General features: G+C 37.1%; 1 non-coding gene across 1 annotated transcript; it reads left to right on the forward strand.

Annotated features, from left to right (window-relative positions):
- The first annotated feature begins 13,063 nt into the window (after positions 1–13,063).
- Positions 13,064–13,152, forward strand: LOC147822493 (small nucleolar SNORD12/SNORD106). The gene has a single exon (XR_015445613.1). It is a non-coding gene; the product is annotated as a small nucleolar SNORD12/SNORD106 (small nucleolar RNA).
- Positions 13,153–16,285: the final 3,133 nt, after the last annotated feature.

The raw sequence follows: 16,285 nt of genomic DNA on the forward strand, positions 1-16,285 counted from the left end.
TCTGCGTTCTCTTGTGTGGAAGATGCACCATCAACTACTTAATTTACAAACATCATTCTACGTAAGTGAAAGGAAACAAAATTTTTAAATTTCAAATGTCTCACCACAAAAATGAAGGGTCAAGTGACGGACACAATAAACAGATTTATTTAGTCATCTCATATACATATATCAAAATAGTATATTGTACTTCCAAAATATATGCAATTACTATTTATCAATTAAAAGTAAAATTAATAGAAAATGTATATTAATTTAGCTTTTTGTGGTGCTCAGAATTAAAGTCGGGGCTTTGCAAATACTAATCATATACTCTACCATTGACCTACAAGTCTAGCAGACAAAAATAGGGTTTTAAAACTTTTTATTCTTTCTTGACAATGTTTTTCAAATATGATTTTCTATGGCCCAGGAAAATATCTTATTCTAGAACTTAAATATTTAATACTGAAAGCTCACTTTTTGTATTCATGTTATAATCTGAATTATTTCTCTTAGCATGCACACACACACACACACACACACACACACACACACACACACACCCCATACCTGAAAAGTCAGAGAAATAGGTACACTAATAAAAGATGAAGAAGGTTATTGCATTGGTCATATTTCCATCAAAGAGATATGATATTTGAGACCCACAACTTAAAGGAAAAAGGTTTATTTGGGTCACAGTTTCCAGTAGGCTTAGCCTATAGTTGGCTCTCTCTAAGCCAGAATCTATACAATCAAAGGGCATGGCAGAGGAAAATTGCTCACTGTGTGGCAGCCAGAAAGCAAAGAATGGAGGAGCTTGAGATCATAATACAACATACAAGGTCACACTCCTAGTGACACACTTCTTCTGACTAGGCATTCAGCAGACTGTTAAGGAATATTTTGTGTCTAAACTATCATATTCTGTCCCTGGTCCCCAAAAGTCTCACCTACATCTCATTGTACAAAATCCATTCAGTCTTTCTTTAAGAGCTCTGAAAATCTTTAAATATCCAGGATTGTTGTAAAGGCCAAATCCAAAATCTCCCCTGAAAGTCAAGGGAAAATCCTAGCTCTGACCCTCTGTAAAAGTAACACAGAAAGTAAAATACTTCCAATGTACAATTGAACAACATGCCTAATACATAAAGGAGGACTATGGAAATAGGAATGGAACTAAAGCAAAACTGAAAATCATCACAGCAAACTTATATCTGGTAGCTTCACATGTAGTCTTGGGGCAGGTGATGCTGAGATTTGCATTCCAAAAGGCATGAGCAACTTCTGCTCTATGGACTTGCTTCTTGCAACCCACATGGCCTTTCCCTTGGGCTGGTTATGCTCATTACCTGCAGCTTTTCTTAACAAGTGTAGCATGTTTTTGGCACATTCAACTGCCTAAGATCTTCACTGCACCTTCGGCTTCACTGTCACAGCTTCATGCACTGTCCTCTTAAGGTCACATTGACTATCCTCTCAATCCTTCCTTTGAAATCTGAGTAGATGTCTTTGTGAACCCATAATTCTTACATTTAGAGTGCCTGAAAAGCCAGTACCTTATGGAAAGCACCAGTCTGTTGTCAGCTGGAGCAGTAACTTGCCTGCCTTGGACCATGGATACAGCAGTCTATGTGCCTTGGTGCCTGAACTCTGGGTGATACTTCCAAAGGTCTGTGGAACTCTGAATGAGCAGTGGCCCAAGGTATCTCTTTTCAAAGCAAAATCTTTCAAAGGCACTTACACTCTTTGATCCTTGAGCCATGGATGAATGAGTGACTTCCATCTAATTTTTGAGATCTCTTTAAACCCTCTATTTTCCTGCTGTAAAGTACTTAGCTTATTTTTAATGTAAAGATTTTCAGCAACCACACTTTTCTTTTCACCACTTTATTGGAACTTTCTTTTCTGAACAAGCTTCACATCATTTAGCTCTGTTTTTACTTCTTAATTCTCATTGTAAATATCACTGAAAGCAGTCAGAAATATCCACACCACAGCTGGAACACTGGGCTGCCTTGAATCTATTTTCATCAGATTAACTATATAATGTTGGCTGAATCTCATTCTTGTGCAGTATCAAGACATAGACAAAAGGGACACAAATTTTATGCCTAAGCAAAATACATGTGATCTCTAGTCCATATGGTAATGGAGTCCTTTTTTGTAAAATTTTATTTTATTGGTACATTTTAGGTGTACAATATAATGACATTCATCATTAGAGACATGAAACTTAATATGCTCTGTTGGTTCTTATATATAGTTTTATATAAAGTTTTAGCTAACTTAAAACTAACTTTAGTTTTAGCTAAAGTTTTAGCTAACTTATATAAAGTTTTAGCTATTACAAATTGTGCTGCTATGAACATGAGTGGACATATATCACTGTGGTATGATTCTTTTAAATCTTTGGAGAAGATAACCAACAGGGGAATAGCTATGTCAAATGGGACTTCTAGTCCTAGTTCTCTGAGGTATCTCCATACTGATTTCCACAATGGTTGCACTGGTCTACACTCCCACCAGCATGGGAACAAGGTTCCTCTTTCCCCACAGCCCCACCAGCATTTGTTATTGGTTGATTTCTTGATAGCATCCATTCTTTCTGGAGTAAGGTGGAATCTCACCATTGTTTTCATTTGCATCTCTCAAATGACCAGTGATGTTGAACATTTCTTCATATGTTTATTTGCCATTTCTACTTCTTGGTCTGAGAAATGTCTGTTCATTTCAGATGCCCATTTTTGGATTGGGTTTTTAAATTTGGGAAGTCTGATTTTTTTAAGTTCTTTATTGATTCTAGATAGTAGACCTTTGTCTGAAAGACCGCTGGTGAAATTTTTTTCCCACATTGTGGGTTGCCTCTTCACACTGCTGGTGGTTTCTCTTGCTGTGCAGAGGCTTTTTAATAAGAAGAGATCCCACATGTTGATTGTGCTAGTTCACGGGCAACTGATGGTTTGTTCATAAAATCTTTTCCTACACCAATATCTTCAAGAGTTCTACCTAATCTGTTCCAGCTGGTTCAGCATTTCTATTTTAATATTTAGATATTTAATCCATTTCGATTTTAGTTTAGTGCATGGTGAGAGACATAGGTCTAGTTTTAAACTTTGGCAAGGTGAAACCCAATTTTTCTAGCACCATTTATTAAAGAGGCTATTTTTCCTCCAGTGAGGGTGCTTGGCTCCTTTGTTGAAGATGAAATGGATGATTGTGTCTGGAGTTATTGCTGCATCTTTTAATCTGTTCCATCGGTCCTCAGGTCTATTTCCTTGCCAGTAAAACACTGCTTTTATCACAGTAGCTCTGTAGTATAGTTTCAAGTTGAGAGTTGTGATACCCCCGCCATGTCTCTATTGCCTAGAATTGCTTTTGTTATTCTGGATCTCTTCTTGTTCCAAATGAATTTTTGGTTTGTTTTCTCAAGGTCCGTGAAGTATGCTGTTCGGATTTCAACTGGGATTTCATTAATCTATATAGCAGTTTTGGAAGTATGGCCATTTTCACTATGTTGATCCTTCCTACCCAGGAACAGGGGATGTCTTTCCATTTTCTGATATCATCTTCAATCTCTCTTTTCAGAGTACTATAGTTTTCAGAAAAGAGGTCTTTGATTTCTTTTGTTAGGTTGACTCCTAGGTATTTCAGTTTTTTGAATGCTATTGTGAAAGGAATTGTTTGCCCTATTTCTGTATCAGTGAGTCTACTGTTCGTGTAGAGAAAAACTATTGATTTTTGTGTGTTGAACTTGTATCCAGCTACTCTACTGAATTTGGTTATTAAGTCTAGAAGACTTTTGGTGGAGTTCTTCAGGCCTTCTATATAGAATATCATGTCATCTGCAAATAATGCCAATTTCACTTCTTCATTTCCTATCTTTATTCCTTTTGTTTCTTTATATTGTCTAATTGCCATGGCTAATGTTTCCAAATCTATATTGAACAGGAGTGGTGATAGTGCATATCCTTGTCTTGCTCCTGATTTTAGTGTGAAGGATTTCAGTTTCTGACCATTTAGTATGATACTGGCTGTTGGTTTTTCATGGATGGCTTTTATCAGATCGAGGTGGAGACCATCTATTCTAATTTTTTGTAAGGTTTTTATCATAAATGCATGTTGGATTTTGTCAAATGCTTTTTCTGCATCTATGGGGATAATCATATGGTTTTTGTCCTTGGGACTATTGATACAGTGTATTACATTGATTGATTTTCATATGTTGAACTATCCCTGCATCCCTGGGATGAATCCCGCTTGGTCAGGGTGTATGATCTTCTTGATGATCTTCTGCATTTTATTTGCCAGTATCTTATTCATGTTTTCTGCATCTAAGTTCATTACTGAAATTGCCTTATAGTTCTCTTTTTCAGTTGGGTCTTTCTCTGCTTTGGGGATCAAGGTGATGCTTGCTTCCGGGAATGAGTTCGGGAGAATTGCTTCCCTTTCAATTTCATTGAAGAGTTTATACAGTAGTGGCAGCAGTTCTTCTCTAAATGTCTTGGAGAATTTGGCAGTGAAGCCATCAGGACCTAGGCTTTTCTTATTTGGTAAGTTTTTAATTATATTTTCAATTTCATTTATTGATATTGGGGCATTTAGAATTTTTAGGTCATCTTCATTCAACTTTGGTAATTCATACATATCTAGGAATCAGTCCATTTCTTCTGTGTTTTCCATCTTATTAGCGTATAGGTTCTGGAAGTAGGTATTGATGATCCTCTGGATTTCTGCTGGATCTGTTGTAATTTCACCCTTTTCATTCCTAATTGCATGGATTTGGGCCTTTTCTTTCCTTTTTCTGACAAGGTTGACTAAAGTTTTTTCAATTTTGTTTACTCTTTCAAAGAACCAACTCTTGGCTTCATTGAGTTTTTGTATCATTCTCTTAGTCTCCATTGCATTAATTTCTCCTCTGACCTTTATAATTTCCTACCTTTATGAGCTTTGGGGTTGTCCTGCTCTTCTTTTTCTAGAAGCTTGATTTCTGCATCAGGTTGTTTAATTGGGCTTGCTCTGTGTTCATAATATGAGTATTCACTGCTATGAATTTCCCTCGTAAGACTGCTTTCACTGTATCCCATAGATTCTGATATGTTGGACTGTCATTGCCATTTAATTGAAGGAACTGTCTGATTTCTTCTTTTATTTCCTCTGTGACCCATTGGTTATTCGGAAGTGTTTTGTTCAATTTCCATGTGTTTATGAAATTTTTGCAGTTTCTTTTGCTCTTGATCTCCAATTTCATCACACTATGGTCTGAAAATATACAGAGGGTAATATCAATTCCTTTGCACATACTTAAATATGTTTTATGAGTGAGTATGTGGTCTATGTTGGAGAATGACCTGTGTACAGCTGAAAAGAATGTGTATTCTGATTTTGTGAGGGTGAAACACTCTGTAAATATCTGATTAGTTCATTTGTTCAAGAGTTTAATTGAGTTCTAGTTTCTTTTTTTTTTTTGGTACAGGGATCGAACTAGGGTCCTTGAGCTTACGCAGCAGGCAATGAGAGTCCTAGTTTCTTATTACTTATTTTTTGTCTAGTTGATCTATCTATTTGTGACAGTGGGATCTTGAGGTTCCCCACTGTTTTTGTATTAGTGCATATATGACTTTTCATGTCTGTTATATTTATTTTATATAGTTGGGTGCACTAGTGTTTGGTACAAAAATATTTATGATTATCATCTCTTCCTCTTGGATTGTTCCCTTTACAAGGATCTAGTGTCCTTCTTCATCTCTCTTAATCAGTGTTGGTTTGAAATCCACTTGATCTGCAAAGAGGATAGATACTCCTCCTTTTTCGGGGGGGGGGTTCCTGTCATATGGAGTATTGTTTTCCACCCTTTAACTTTCAGTTTATGAGTTTCTTTTTGAATTAAGTGTGTTTCTTTGCCTGCAGCATATTGTTGGATCTTGCTTCTTGACCTATTCTGCCAGTCTATTTCTTTTGTTTGGTGAGTTGAGACCATTAACATTGATGGATATAACTGATACATATTGACTTATTATTGTCATGACTTTTTCGGTTTGTTGGTTTCTCACACCTTGCATTTATTTTCTTGTTGCAACTGACAGATTCATTCTGCTGTGTTTCCTGGCATTGTGATCCTCATTGTCTTTTCCTAGGTTACTGTCTAAAATTTTTTGGAGTGTTGGTTTGGTATTCATGAAGTTCCTAAGGTGCTCTTTGCCATGAAAGTATCTTATTTCTCCATCAATTTTGAAAGTTAATTTTGCAGGGTACATCAATATGGATTAGAGGCTCTTTTCCTTTAGGGCTTGGAATACATCACTCCAAGCTCTTCTTGTCTTGAGGGTTTGTGTTGAGAAGTCTGCTGTGATTCTGATGGGATTTTCTTTGTATGAGATTTATTTCTTTTCTCTAACTGCTTGTAGAATTTTGTTATTCTGTCTGGTTTCTGGAATCTTAACTATTATATGCCTATGTATAGATATTTTTTTAATCAAGGCTAGTTAGATTCCTATATGCCTCACTTATCTGTATGTCGAGTTCTTTTCCCCTGCTTGAGAAGTTTTCTGCCATCACTTCTGTGAACATTTTTTTTATGTCATCTGCACTCTCTCCTGTTTCTTCATTGACTCCAATCAGTCTTATGTTATTCTTCTTTGCATCATCTAGCAGCTGCTTGACTGATTTCTCGTGTTCCCTTACAATTTTAAAGCAATTATTTTTCTGTTCACTAATTGCAGTCCTATGTTCTATATCTGAAATTCTGTCCTCACATTGACTCATTCTGCTCTGTAGACTTTCACTGGAGTTTTTAATCTCCTGGAAAACTGTTTGCATCTGTTTTATGAATTACTTTTGTTTCCCCTGTTGGAATTCCATCATGTTCCTCAGCTCCTCTCTAGATTTATTAATCATGTCTTGCCCTATGAGCACAATCTCTGCTGTTATCTGAGAAATTATTTCTGATTTCATTTTTTCCCAATCCTCTTTTGTTGCCAATTCAGGGAGTCCAGGTGGTTGAGTATCAGATGGTACCATCTCATTTCACTTTGTGGTTGCTGTAGGTGATCTGGAAGTCTGGTTCTGAGACTTGTTTACATGTCTTCTCATCTCAATGGTGGGGTTGTGGGGTAGGGTGATGTTGTGGGGAGGGGCATGTGTGTGCTGCTGGTCCCCACATGGCTCACCTCTTCTACACTGGGAGCAGTGCTGTGGTGGCCCGGAAGCCTCCTCTGCACTGGGAGCAGTGGTTGTTAATGGAGTCCTTATTCTCAAATAAAAACCTATGATCCTGCCTTTATTTTCTTCATTTTTTTTCAGCATTCTGGTCTTCATAACTCTAACAAGTATCACATATCAAGGACTAATCACAGTATTCTGAGACTTCACTGGTACAAATCTCCAAAATTATCCAAACCCCCATCACAAACCTGTTTCAATGTTTTCTGAAGCAAATGGTCAAGTACAGTCAGAGCAACCGGCCCCCTGCTCAGGTACCAAAATCTGTATTAGTTAGAACTTTCTACAAGACATTAAGCAAGAAAAAATATATGTACATTTAATAATGCAAGGGGTTTTATTAGGTAGACTTACAGTATCAGAAGCAGTAGAGTGTACAATACCTCTCTGCAAACTGAAGAGCCAAAGAATTCAGCATATTCTCAGCACAAAAAAAGATGGAAGACACAGAACATGAGATGTAAAAGATTCAACACCAGTTTAAGGATGAAATCCTGTAGGTTTGCTGAAGAGTCACTGGTGTGAGTCTTTATTGGAAGGCTGAAGAAATTGGATACTTGAAAAACAATGTCCAAAGGAAAGACCATCAATGGTGCACCCACTCAGGAAGATAGGAACTCAAAATGGGCACATTTCTTTCTTCTTTCCTTCTTTATTCCATCCAGGCTACAAGCTTATTGATTGGTGTCACCCACAAATAGGGTAGGTCTTTCCTTCTCAGTTTGTTGGCCTACATATTGATCATCCACAGATACTCACAGAACTGTCCTTTACACATCTGCTATACATTTCTTAGCTCATTGACATATAAGTAAAGTCATAATAATTCATAAATAAATGTTAAAAGGTAAAATCTGATCAATACCCTCTTATAATATTATCATGACATAAATATTTACTAAAATTCTTTTGGGGCAGCCATGGTGGTGCAATGCATATAATCCCAGTTACATTAGAAGCTGAGGTAGGAGTATCATAGATTGCAGGCAAGTCCAGTAAACTTTGGAAATGCCTGTCTCAAAATATTAATTAATTAATTAATTAAATAAAAAACAGTATAATAATCTACTCTGGGGATAAGTGCCCCAGGGTTCACTGTATTGCAAAAAAAAAAATCTTCTGGGACCTGGTGATATAAACATAAATCAGACTAAATATATGTAATCAGTATCAAATCCAGGACTATAAAATGTAAATTAGATTCCAAGTGACTGAGAATCAAAATTTGATGGCCTTACTGCCACAAAACCTAGCATAATTTGATAAATTCACATTTCATTTAATGCTACAGAGATCCTCATTAAAATAATCCTATTGCATGGGCTAAATTCGGGGCATAAGCTAAAATATATTTGTGTGGTTAAAAAAGCTTACCTGGTGAGAATTGAATTTTACTAGAATTTGTAATACAGACATTCTGTGATAATAATCTAAGTAATCTTATTTTAAAATAGGTCTGGGAAGCTGGGAATGATGGTACATGTCTGTAGTCTGAGTACTCAGGAGGCTGAGGTAGGAGCATTGCCTCTACTTCAAGGCCAGTCTGTGCTATATAGTGTGTTCAACACCATCCTGTATTATGAAGCAAGACCTTGTCTAAAAAAAAAAAACAATTAGGCCTAGAACGATATTCAGGAGAAGAACTTTGAAAACCATGCCTTCACAAATATACTTAGACTTTCCTTAGTTTCGTCAAGTTTACATTAAAGAAATGTTGCTGAGAAAAGTGAGTTAGGTATTCCAACAGAATTCATAGCACAATATTGGGAATTCCAATACAGATTAACAAGTCTAACTGATGAACGGCCTCAGGAAGAAGACACATTTTTTTTCTTCTAGCTTTCAGTTTCATTTGTTATGGTATCTCCATTGACTGTCATGTCATAGATTCTAGTACAAAATTGGTGTTAAATAAATAATTATGAAAAACAATGGAAGAAAAATTCTTCAATGAGAATGAAAAAGTTTTATTTCTTTAAATAAAACCAGTTCCATGACACCCATCAATAGCTGGAAAGGGATAAAAAAGAATTATTTCTTTAGTTCTCCAGGAAGATGCAATAATTGAATACTGATGAACACTAGTACTTTTGCCAGTTCTCCAGAAACTCCTGAACAGTTTTTAAATCACTGATATGCCTATATTACAAACTCATATAACATTAGTTAATGTGTTATATCTCTTTAATAGTATGAATTAAAAGGACGTTAATGTCTAAATTGATACAGAAAAAAATCTTTTTATAAAATTTTGTAATTTAACAACTCAAAATTGATATGGTGTCCACATGGCTGAATAGAGAAGGAGCCATAATAGAGCTACTCAGAGAAAATCAACAAAAAAGACAGATAATTGGAAGAAAGGGAAGGACATATGCCCTGATGCCAAAATCAATCTGAAATAAGACACTTGTAGGTCAAACAAAACAAAGGGACGGGACTTCATAAAAAAGCATCCCAACCCACAGGGCTGCCAGTAGTGCTGCTGGCAGCTCACAGCATGTGGTATGCAGAACAGGAATTGCCATTCTGGGACTTTTCCAAAAATACTGCAGAAGTGTGGCAAACTCAAGCCACACAGGATAGATCTGGATTATAAGGCCCCTCACCACTTTTGCCTTCCTGCAAACAGATGCTGCAGCCTGTCAAAAAATTCCACCAACACACCCAGGAGCAAGTGACCAGGAAGTCACTGCCTCCTTGACTGGCCACAAATTTTTTGGGGGGGTGCCATAGTGGCTAACTGGAATCTCTAGCAACAACAAGGTTGGGGACTGCAGTGGATATCGAGTGGAAGAGTACACCCCTCTTACACTGTGACCAGCAGACTGAGTGAAGGATGCAGATAATGGAAGCAGGATTCAAGTAGCTAAGCCATCCACAGGACAACAAGTGGGAAGACAGTACACCCCTGCCCTTTGATAAGCATCTTGAAAGGAGCCAACAAAGTGAAGCAGAGGAGATTGAGCAAGGTCCAGGAGGGGTCAACTATACGTGCTTACAAGGAACAGTCTTGGCCTATCTCTGGCTGAGAGTACCAGAACAACCGGGAGAGGGGCACAGAGACAAACAGGGTAAGGAGATGGGGGCAGGCCACCAACAGTCATCCAGAAAGGTGCTGGTGAAAGACTGGTCCCAGCCCCCACATCTAGAAAACAAGAACAGCCCTGGACCCAGCACTAATCCAATTGCAGACTTGGTGGCACAGATTTGAACTCTAAATTGAACACTACCACAGAACTGTGGGCACAAGAGGAATTTTTTTTTCTTTCTTTCTCTCTTTGTTTGTTTCATTTTCATTTACTTGTCTGGTTTTTGTTTGGTAGTTTAGTTTTTTACTTATATTGCTTTGTTTGTTTTGTTCACCTTGTTTCTCTATTTCCTCTACTGTCTTTCTTGATCTTTAGATATTATTTATGAGTGAACATTGTCTCTAATCTTTATGCATTATTTTGATATTATTTAGCTTTCTGCTTCATTCTTTCTCCCCTGTTTCCCAAAACTTGGGTGGTTACCCTTTGTCCTTCAACATTGCTTCTACTATAGTCCTTTTCATTTATCTCTATTTTGTCCACTATTCCTCTTACATTCCCCCTCAACAGGGTAAAATCACTCTGAAAGGGGGAAATTCAATGCTTACAAGATTCTCATTTATGTTAGAATTTGTTATATTAACTTTAGATTGTACTCCTATGGTTAAAGGTACCAAATAAATAGCTACCACAGTTTTTCAGCTGCTAGGCTGTGGGTGATGCTATTGTTATTGTTAATCTCACTACTTTAACCAGGAGGACATACTTGTTGTAATTAGTTGTTCTCCCATGTATGACAACACAGTGATTGTCTGGTGAGACAAATATCACCATAATCCAGTACCAAAGGACTGGGTGCTGACTCAAATAGTAAATTCTAATCTCTAATAAATTAGAAAGGTAGAATCTTGGGAAAGAAACAAATATCAAAGGCTAGTAACATCTAGAAGGCATCCCTGGGGAATAGATATTTCCTAGGGAAGCCTCAATACTAGTGATAAAGTTTTCTACCATAGGAAACTTTCAAGCATCAAAGCAGAGAACAAATTAAAATTTAAAAAATAGAAAATAACAAGACACAGAAGCAAAATGCAATCCCAGAACTCGAGCCCAGGCAGGACACGTCCAGGGTACAAGAACGAGGAAATAAAAAACAACTTACTTGAATTTTCTGAAATGATAGCAGCAAAACTAAAAAAAAAAAAAAGATGCATGATGCTACAGAGAAAATCAGATCAGAAATAATTTCTCAGGTGAACAAAGAGTTGAAGATCAAAATGAAGGATTTGCTCAAAAATATAGAGTAGACACAGATTTTTTTTTTAAAGAGAGCTTAGGAGGATGATGGAAAGCAAGAATGGCCAACATAGGAAAGAAATAGGATCCATGAAACAGATTCATATATCCAGCAAATTAAAAATCCCATTGAAAGTATACACAGTTATTTGAACCAATGTGAGAGTAGAATATCAGATCTAGAAGACAGGATTGTAGTTAGCAATCACAAAAAGAAAGATTTCTTACAAACATCAAGGAACCATGAAATATCAATTCAACAGCTGCAAGATGATCCAAAGAAGAACAATGTAAGATTTATTGGAGTCAGTGAAAAAGCAGGGGACAACAGAAATGATATAAAAAATGTTCACAGAAGTAATGGCAGAAAACTTCTCAAGCATGGAAAAAGAATTTGACATACACAAAATTGAGACATATATTGGACTGGGAATTTAGCTCACTGGCACCTTGCCTGCCTTCCAAGTGCAAGGTACTGAGTTCAATCCCTGCTACTGAAAGATTAAAAAAAAGGTGAAGCATATAGAAGCATAGCCATGACAAAAATAAATCTAAACCAAGGCACATAATAATTAAGATTTCAGAAACTGAGCACAACAACAGAATATTAAAAGTTGTCAAAGAAAAGAAACAAATGAAGTATAAAGGAAATCCCATCAGAATCAGCAGACTTCTCCACACAAATCCTTAAGGCAAACAGAGCTCAGAGTAAAGTATTTCAAGTCCTGAAAGAAAATAACCTCCAACCCAGATTTATGTACCCAGCAAAACTATATTTCAAAATCAATGGAGAAATAATATACTTCCATGACAAAGAATTGAGAACATTTAATACCACCAAATCAGTACTCCACATTGTTCTGAAGGATAGTCTCAAAAGGAATAAGGAAGACTACAATTCCATGAACACCAATAAAAATAATCCACAAGGCAAGGCAAGCAATTAAAGAGAAAGGCAAGAAAGGGAACAACAACAAGAAAATAATAGGACAAGAATAAACCAAGACATATCAGTTACAGCCATCAATGTAAAAGGTCTCAATTTACCAATCTAAAGACAAAGACTGGCAGAATGGTTGAAGAAACAAGATGAAACAATTTGCTGCACACAAGAAACACATTTAACTAAAAAAGAAATTCATAGACTGTGTCAAAGGATGGAAAACAATACTTTGGGTGACAAGACCACAGAAAAAAGCAAGGGTATCTATTCTATTTGTAGACAAAGTGAATTTTAAGTCTACACTGATCAAAGGAGACAAAGATGGTCACTACATGCTTTTAAATGGAAAACTCCAAGAAGAAAAGATAGCAATCATAAATAAATATGTGCCAAATACCAGTGTACCCAACTTTATAAATCAAATATTATCAGACATGAAAAATCAAATAAGCACTAATATAATTGTGATGGGATACCTCTATATGTCACTGTCACAAATAAATAAATCAACTAGATAAAAAATCAAAAAGAAATAACAGAACTGAACCAACCCTGTGAATAAATGGAATTATTAGATTTCTATAGTTTTCCAGCCCACAACATCAGAATACACTTTATTCCCATCAGATTGACCCTGTTGATCTAACTAATCCATTAGCCAGTTAGGTCTGATGCATTGGCCCCGAGATAATTTGTTTTCTGTTTACTCTTGACAAATCTTCTGTGTGCTTTTTAGTGAGTCAGGCTTGCTCTGTTGGTTTTAACCAGCATTCAGATTGTTTATTTTGGGCCCATCTGTTAACTTTCTACAGGTCACATCAGGAGCCCTTGGGGCTGAAATTTGTTCTCAGTCAGACTTTTGGTTTGATTGTGTCTGTCCTGCAACAGAAGTTTCTCAGCTATGGAGTGGGAATAGAAGGCCTCTTGAGAAATCAGCCTGATGTTTCCTGAGCCAGTTCCAGTTTTTTTCCAGTTTATGTTGAGAATCAAGAGCAGAGAGCCCAGCAAAATGATCTAAAACATTTTGAGTTTGGCCAGAAAGGAAGCTCAAGTAAAGCTGTGGGCTACAAAGACAGAGCAGAGGAAATCTGGATTCCTGAAAAGGAACAGAATAGAAATGATTACCTGAGGGCATCAGAAAAAACAGCAGGACTCTACTATTTACAGCCTCAAAATTGCAAAAATGAAAGACTTTTCTTTGATAAGAAAGCCTCAGAGTACCAAGTTTCAGAATGGCAGCAGCTTCACCATGTTCCAAAATGTTGGCAGCCTAGAGAATTGGTTCCTCAGAATTGAACCCAGAGTACACAGTAATCCAAGCACTCAACCCCTACAACCAGTAGAGATGGAAGCCTGGCTAGTGCTCCAGATGGCAGCAGACCTTGGTATCATCCACATGGTGCTGGTTTTAAGTACATACAGAATGCAAGAGTTGTGGGGTTAGGAATGCCTCCACTCAGATTTCAGAAAAAGGCCTGGGAGGCCAGGACATGTGTCCCTGAGAAGGCAGTGTGTGATGCTATGAATGTGAAGCCCAAGGTCCACTGGAGATCCCAGAATTTTGGAGAAGCCAGGAGCATGTATCATCTGAGGAATGTTCCAAGCAGGAGGCAGAGCTGGCCCAAGAGAGAAGCCTAGCCATGTGAGCTACAACCATCAGCAGTGCCATAGAGGCAGAGCCACACAGGCCCTTTTTTTTTTTTTTTGGTACTGGGGATCGAACTCGGGTCCTTCCGCTTTCGAGGCAGGCGGTGGAATCACTGAGCTAAATCCCCAGCCCGACAGGACCTTTGGAGTTCACAACTTCTCACAGATTGCCTTGGGTGCTAGGCATGGAACTATAGGACTTAATGTTTGCCCTGCTGTGATCTTGCTTTGTTCCTATTCTTTGTTATCCCCTGGTTTGTAAATTTTAGAATGGAAATGTCTACCTTATGCCACTGAATTTTGGAAGTATTTAACTTTCTTTTCATTTGTAAAGGGGCTTCCAGTTAAGAGTTTCCCTTAAATCTCAAAGGAGACTTTGGACTTTTCAGTAATGCTGAAACAGTTAGGACTTTGTCAACTCTTAGAGATGGACTGATTGCTCTTTGTGTAAAGGAATGTACATGAGGCTTTGGGGGGGCTGGGGACAGAATGCTACAATTTGGGTCTATATGTCCCCCTAAAGCCTCATGCAGGCATAGGTGAGTCACTCTAGAGTGTGTGGTTCTAGATTAAGGGCCTGTGATTACTAAGCCACTATGCATGCTTGATTTATTTGGCACTGCCCTAATCCTGATAGTGTGAATAAGATAAAAGGAACAGAAAGACACTGTTAAACTCTTTCACATTGCTTTGCTACCTTCAGGCTACCATGAACTGTTGTCCCATTGCCCTCTGGCCTTGGAGCCAGCTGATTATGGACTAAAACCTTTACAAATTGTAAGTCAAATAAATTTCTTCCCCTCTAACTTTGGGTGTCAGGTGCTTTGTCTCAGCAATGAGAGAAAAGTAACTAACACAAGCATGGAAAAAATAAAATACTTAGGAATAACTTTAACAAAGGAAGCAAAAGATCTTTATACTGAAAACTACAGTACTCTGTAAAAGAAAATAGAAAAGGATGTCAGATAACGGAAAGACATCCCTTACTCTTGGGTAGGAAGAATCAATATAGTAAAAATGGCCATATTCCCAAAATTGATATACAGATTTAATGTAATCCCAATCAAAATACCTCACAGAACTAGAGAAAACATTCCTAAAATTCATTTGGAACCTGAAAAGGCCCAGAATAACAAAAAATAATTCTGAGTAACAAAGGCAAGGCAGGAGGCATCATAATCCCTGACTCAAAATTATACTACAGAGCTACTGCTATAAAAACAGCATGATAATGGCAAAAGAAAAGTCCCAAGGATTAATGAACAGATTGAAATTTGGAAAAGCAACTCCAAACACACTCAGCCACCAGATCTTTAACAAAAGGGCCGAACAAACACCTTCATTGGAAGAAAGATAGCCTCTTTAATAAATGGTGCTGGAAAAACTGGATTTCTACATGCTGAAGACTAAAACTAAATTCATGTCTCTCAGCATGTACTAAAGTAAAATCAAATGGATAAAACATTTAAATATTAAACAGAAACACTAAATCTGTTGGAAGAGAGAATAGGAAAAATTTGTGAAGACATTTGTATAGGCAAAGACTGTCTGAACAAAACCCCAATTTCATGGAAAATACTACAGGAATTAACAACTTGCATCTCATCTTATTAAAAAAACTATTTGCACAGGAAAAGAAATTACTGACAAGGTAAAAGGATGACCAACAGAGTGGGAAAAAAAATTGCTGGCTCTTCCTCAAACAAAAGACTAGTATCTAAAATATATATTTTAAAAATCCTCAAAAAATGAGACCCCCCCAAAATTTAAAGACCCAATACAAAAATAGGCATCCTAAATGAATAAACACTTCACAGATGAAGAAGTAGAAGCATCAAATAAATATATGAAAATATGTTCAAATCACTGGTTATTCATGGGTTGCAAATTAAAACAATGCTGAGATTCCATCACACTTCACCAAGAATGGCTGCTATCAAGAAATCAACCAATAACAAATGCTGGCATGGCTGTGGTGATTAAGCAACAGTTCTCCACTGTTGGTGGAAGTGAGGACTGGTGCAACCACTGTGGAAATCAGTGTGAATATTCCTAAAAAAACCATGATCATTTGACCCAACTATCTCTTTTCTTGGTATCTTCCCAAAATAATAAAAGCACCATACTACAGTAATATATGCACACTCATGTTCATACCAGCACAGTT

This window comes from Heterocephalus glaber, unplaced genomic scaffold (genome assembly GCF_053883595.1).
Source record: "Heterocephalus glaber isolate CG9 unplaced genomic scaffold, H.glaber_assembly_v1.0 deba00001613, whole genome shotgun sequence".
Taxonomy (NCBI): domain Eukaryota; kingdom Metazoa; phylum Chordata; class Mammalia; order Rodentia; family Bathyergidae; genus Heterocephalus; species Heterocephalus glaber.